The following is a 6,794-nucleotide window of genomic DNA, read 5'->3' as shown; positions in this document are numbered from 1 at the left end:
AAAGCAAAATATTGAGCATGGGCTTTCAGAGACAGGTTAAGCTGGGCTCAAGTTTTGCCTTGTGCTATCTGTAAGGCATTTTCAGCCAACTTTCCTTAGTACAGCATCCCAAGTATGTAGCACCAACTTCAATGGTTGTGAAGATTAAATGAAAAGAGATGTATGGTATATTATACTATATATGCCAGGTAGTCTATTAAATGAATATTGTTAGGACAAACTAGCATCTGCAAGGATTCCATTAGTCAAAGGCAACATACAAGTGGAAAAGGGATTTAAGAGAAGGAATAAAGCATACAGGAAACTCAGAATAGGGGACCATTGTTTTTGCTGGGAGTGAAGGGGACCCGAGTGAGGAAAACTTAAAAAAAAAAAGAGGCATATTCAAGCTGGACCTTACAGGAGGAAAAAGAAATAGCCTAACATGGGGGTGGGACAAGAGCATTAATCTACGGATTTTAGGAAGCTCTACGGATTTTAGGAATACATCATGGCTGTCATGTGGAAGGATTGGTAACAGATCAGAGATTACAAAATCTTGACACAATGATGAAGAGTTTTGCCTTTTGATTACAATGAGAAACTATTGCAGATTTTTAAATTAGAGAGTGATATAATATCTGGGTTTCAGACAAACAAGCTTGATGGTTGTGTGGAGTCTAAACTTTTAAAGAAAAAAGGTAAGATCATTTTGGAAGTACAAATGATGTGTTGAAGACCAGCAATAGTGGAAAGGGATAGAAGTGAGATGAAAGACATTTAGATGTAAGGAACTATAATGGGAAACATGTTAGCAGTAAGGGAAATACAGGTATCTAACAATTTGTTAAGTGACTACCAGGGATGTCACTGTTTATTCAAAAGCACGCTGAGTATTTACTAACCAAAGTTAATAAACAAAGATATAGTCTTTGACATTTAGTTTGTGCTTTAGAATCTAAGTATTTAATGTCTTCATCTTTGATTTCTTACATTTTATCTTTGGCTCTCTCCTCTCAATAACTTGAATTTCCCCCTCCCCTTTCTTAGGTTGTTGGCAGTGTTTGAAGACACCACATTATACAGGAACATCCCTTCCTCCAAACTCCACACACTGTAGTTAGAGGAATGGAGTCGTGAAACCATTTTTATTTCTTTTTTTATTTTATTTTTTAAAGAGGGTACAAAATAGTACTAAAACAGAAAAAATACAAGTGATATAGAATTTCACCTAATAATATGAACTTCATAGCATTTGTTGTAATGCATAGTGCTGTCGTCAAACTAGTTGTTCATATTACCAGATATATGCATGTAAAATTGGAAGAAGAAAAAAAAGAAAGAAAACAAGAAGAGAAAAGGTCAGAGAATTTTTTAAAAAGGAGATAAAACAAATTAAGCATTAACTGCTCCTTTCCATAGACCAGCAAAAATCCACAGTACAGTTGTCCAAACCATCCTGCAAACATACATAGATAAATCTCTTTCCCTCACTGCCTCTGCTGTCCTTCTCAACTCAGTAATTACTTCCTTTTGAATATCTTCTGTACCCTTCAGATTTTCTCTTTCAGGTTTTTACACTAAGGAGACAATATGATGCTTGCATATGTGGGTCTGATTTATTTCACTTAAGAGTATGCTCTCTTTAAAAGTTGAATCCTTGAAACTTTTTTTTTTTAGTTTGCCTTTATTATTTTTACTTTTTATTTTTGGCGGAATGGGGGATTGAACTCAACTTTGCCTTTATTTTATTTAGTAAGACTGAATATTTTTCCACATACATTTTGCATTTGGATTTATTTTTTCAAAAAATAATTTTATTGAGAAACAAATAGCAATGAGACAGTTTCAAAACCGATCAGTAGGACAATTTCAGTAATAAATACATTGAACATTGTTGTCTCAGTGGTATATCCTTAAAATTTTTAAACAGATGATTTATGATAAAAAAGAAAACCCAAGATAATATTCTGAAAGCTCAGCAACTAACAGTACATTTGTACCAGTTTATCTTGTTAGAGGACACTATTTCCCAAGGCATACTGTTCAGATGACAAATTAGGCACAATTTTGTGCTTGGTATTTTTCCTTCCTGAATCACAGGCATAATTATTTAACAGTTTAACATCTATAATTCAGGTTTTAAGGGAAATAATGACAAAGTCATCAGACAGGATAAGAAATCAATAAACAGAAATCAGGACAGCATCTGAAAAAAAATGAACAGTGCCCCTACTCCGAAAAATGACTTGTAAAGTCTGTATAAAACAACTGACATAAAAGTAGCACAGAATACAAAGTAGAAAATAAAGTTGCAGCCGGGCATGGTGGCACATGCCTGTAATCCCAGCACTTGGGAGGCTGAGGCAAGAAGATCCCTGTGAGTTTGAGGCCAGTCTGGGCTACACAGCTAGATCCTGTCTCAGAAAAACAACAACAACAAAATGAAAATGAAGTTGCAAGCTTGGTCAAACAAGCCTATCACATTCTTTTCTATATAGATGTCTAGTTATAATCTCTCCCACCAGTAATTACTATTTACAATTCAATTAACCAAGTGTGCTGTGCCACTGAACTACAAAAACAATATATATGGCAAATCTGCTCAGCAATTTGGGGTAGAAACATTTGTTGATACAGTTTTGACAATACAGTGGTGACTATTATTCATTTTAATTCTACATAGACCTAAACAGAGTGCTCTGACTTATATAGGAAGAGCTTTGCATATTACCTGAGTTATAATCAAATTGATACTGAAATAAATTTTATTAATGTTAAGGAGTGGAATTATTTAGTACATAAAACAGTTCTGCGAGCTTTGTTTAGTCTTTAGTCTCAATCTATGTGTCACTAGACTCTTTACCAAAAGGACTGGTTTCTCAAATCCAACAAATACATTTTATGTGCAAAGATAATGTACTCAAGACAAGTACTTAATGTACTTGAGACAGAAGCCCATATCAAATTAAAAATTCTAGACTTCATACCTGAACACCATTTTATTATATTTATTAACTGCCTGTGATGTGATGTTTTTACTTCTGGCTCTGAAGTTTAATATAGGCAGTATTAAGCTGTGCAGAGTTCTGAATTAGTCACATAAGTGACAAATACAAGTACTGATCAAGGTGTTAAAACAGAAACCCTCAGTAATACATTACATTCCACTGCATTTTATACTAGATCACTGTCCTTGTAGGTATACAAAGAGAATCTTTCCCAGGCCTCTGGGTTGTTTTTCTGGGTTTTGTTTTGTTTTGTTTGATTACTGGGAGTTGATTCCAAGGGTTTCACACTGAGCTACCTCCCTTGTGATTTCCTTTTTTCTTAGTATACATTTGCAGTACATTATGATCACATTCCTTATGGGGAGCTGGTAGATGGACATAACACATTTTAATTCATTTTTATCCCCTTCCCCTCCTCTCCTTCCTCCTACCTCCATCTCTTGGTTTCTCTTCCATGTGCAAAAAGTGTCATACTTCCTATTATCTATCTTTAATTTTGCTATTTATAATTTGGGTTGTTCATTTATAATTTGGGTTATTCATATAAGAGAAACCATGTAATATTTAAGTTCATTGTCTGATTTATTTCACTTAACATTACAGTTTCAAGGTGCATCCATTTTCTAATGAATGATGCAGTTTATCCATCTTTATGTCAGAGTAGACTCTACTGTGCATAAATACCACATTTTCTTTATTTATTCATCTTATTGATCAACATATAGATGGCTTCCAGGATTTATCCATTATGAATTGTGTTGCTATAAACATAAGAATGCATGTATCACTGTAACATGATGTCTTTAACTCTTTCAGGAAGACATGTACCTAAAAGGTCCAGCCATTTTTTCTTTTTTTTTTTTTTTTTTGAACCAGGGATTGAACTCAGGCCCTTGCATTTGCCAGGCAAGCACTTATTCTACTGAGCCATCTCCCTAGCCCCTAAGTCTTTAAAGGCACTCTTTCTATGGTATATCTCAGTCACATTTCTTCTTTTCACTGTAACTGGGCAGTGCTAACTCTGGGCAATGTGACATAGTACAAATGATAAAACTATTACCTATAATATTCTTTTAAAACTCCCAAATTACTTGGAAAGTCATTATACCTATTAAGGGAAACAATTCAAATAATTAAATAAGTAAATGAATAAAAATAAATAAATGTATAAAAATAAATGAATAAGTAATGTTTCTGGATAGTCAAGTACCTTACTTTCCAGTAAGTCATGCATTTAATGATATTTTAATCAGACTTACAGGTTTTCTTAATAAAATGTGTTTTGTTTTCATTTTAATTACTTTTAATATTAGCCAAGAAAACAGAAATGACAAAATAAATAAAATAAAACAAAAATAGTGCATATTTATTGTAAAGCTACGTTAATTAAAAAATTGTGGCAATGGTGTGGGGAAAAACAGATGATCTCTAACATGCAGCATCCACCATACAACAGATAATAAGTCAGCTCTAGGAGCAAGAAACCAGTAGTTAGGCCCTTATTCTCTAGTACCTTATATAAGGAAATGGCAAAAAAGTAAATGTAAAAAGCTCGGAAACAAATACATACCAGTATTATAATGATATACGTAGTATTTGATCTCTTTGGTGAAAACATGCAATAAATGGTTCTGGGATAATGTTCACTATTTGGAAAAAGTACTTCACACTATTTACTTCATGTTAAATACAAACAAAACAAGTGCCAGATTTGGTGGGGGTGAGGTGGTAAGTTATGTATATACTCTTGAGCAAAGAGCACTTTCATTTACTAAAGAAACAACCAATTAAAAATTACTTTTTATTGCTATGTATAATAAACATTTATTTTACATACACAAATAACTAGATAAAAAGGATTATACTGTCAGAAATAAAAAAACCCAAAACGACTGATAAATAGTAATACACAGATTTTAGTATGAATAAAAATTTACCAGCAAAAACTTTAAGACAAAAAGGACACTTTATTTCCTTTTGAATTTTAAGAAAAAACAATAAAAAATTGATATAAAATTGCAAAACAAGATAATAGGAGAAGCATCATTAATACATGGCCTATTGTTATGTTCAAAGTAGTTGCTCAGATTATAAAATACAGGCATAAAAATTCATTAAATAATAGATATGCCCAAATTTTTTCCAATGAATAAAAATCAGTAATATTTTATTTTTAAAAATAAAACATATTTTTAAATCTTTATCTATTTATTTATTTTGCAGCTCCAGCTCCTAGTGATCCTCCTGTCTCAGCCTCCCCAGTGCTGAGCTTACAAGTGTGAGCCACCACACCTAGTTTCAGGGTCAGCATGACATGTGGTACCAGGAATCAAACCAGGTAGGTGCTTAGACCACTGAGCTATCTTCCCAGCCCCTAACTATCATATATATATATTATATATGATATAATATATATATATTATATCATATATATATTATATATATGATATAATATATATTTCTTTTTTCTCTTTTTCCCCATCCCAGTTTGTCATTTCTTTTGCACAGTTTCTTTCCATTTCACAAAAATCTACACACACACACACATGTTTTTTTTTGTGGGGGGGATTTAGTACAGGGTCTACAGGGTCTCACTACATAGATCGGACTCATAGTGATTCTTCTGTTTTCAGCCTCCCAAGCTCTGGGATTACAGGCGTGCACCACCACACCCAGTCTCAATTGCCCTGTAAGCATTCCCTGGGTGCAGGACCAGCACCACATGCTAGACATTGTACCCTGGCAGTTGCACTCTGTGTAAGAAGGTGCTTTAGTCTGCTGAGCTATCTGGCCAGCCTTTCTACTGCATATTTTGGATCTTATTTATTCCTTCAGCTTCTTACACTAGGGTTACAATATGATGTTTACAAATGAGAAATTTTGTTTCATTTAATAATATGGTTTCAAGTTGTATGCATTTACCTACAAAAGTCTCAAGTTTATCTTTCTTAACAGTTGAGTACTATTCCATTGTATACAAATACCACATCGTTTTCATCTGTTCCTCAGTTGATGAGCATTTGGGTTGTTTCCAAGTTTTACTTATAACAAACTATGCTGCTATAAACATGGCTTCACATAAATCACTTTCATATGATGTTTTTAATTCTTCTGGTAAGATACCACAAGGGAAATACCTGTGTGCAATGGGACCTCAAATCCCAGTTTTTACAGCAAGCTCCACACTTATGTCCACAGTGGTTGCAGCAGTCTACACACCCACCAACAGTAGAGAATGGTTCCTTTTCTGTCACAGCCCTGTTAGCATTTGTTATTCGTTGATTTCTTGATGATAGTCATTCTTTCTGGGGTGAGATGGTATCGCAATGTTGATTTAATTTGTATCTCTCAAATGATCAATGATGCTGACCACTTTTTCATATTTATTTGCTATTTGTATTTCTTCATCTGAGAAGTTCATATGCATCTCACATACCCATTTTTGGATTGGGTCTTTGAATATGGAGGGGGGATTTTTTTCAATTGCTTATTTGTTCTAGATAGAAATCTTTTGAGGAATAAATTGGCTAAAATTGAGAGTTTAATTGGATTTATTCTTTAAAGAGAATAAAAATATTAAAAAAATTTAGAAACTACATAGAATTGCATTAAACAAAATAGGAATTCAAGTGTTTATTATATTGCATATTGTTATCTTCAAATTATTCAGATTACCAGATATAAGCATGCAAAACTGGTAAAAAAAGTTATAAAAATTGAGAGAAAAATTGAACATTAACTTCTTTCAACAGACCAGCAGAAATCAGCAGTAATATCCAAACTAATATATATATATGTATATAT

General features: G+C 33.1%; 1 protein-coding gene across 3 annotated transcripts in view; it reads right to left on the bottom strand.

Annotated features, from left to right (window-relative positions):
- Neto2 (neuropilin and tolloid like 2) overlaps positions 1-6,794 on the bottom strand; it is a 71,498-nt gene that overhangs the window by 47,485 nt on the left and 17,219 nt on the right. The window lies entirely within an intron of this gene.

This window comes from Octodon degus, unplaced genomic scaffold, assembly GCF_000260255.1.
Source record: "Octodon degus isolate 3935 unplaced genomic scaffold, OctDeg1.0 scaffold00028, whole genome shotgun sequence".
In the NCBI taxonomy this organism is placed as follows: domain Eukaryota; kingdom Metazoa; phylum Chordata; class Mammalia; order Rodentia; family Octodontidae; genus Octodon; species Octodon degus.
This window is presented reverse-complemented; position numbering and strand designations above follow the sequence as displayed.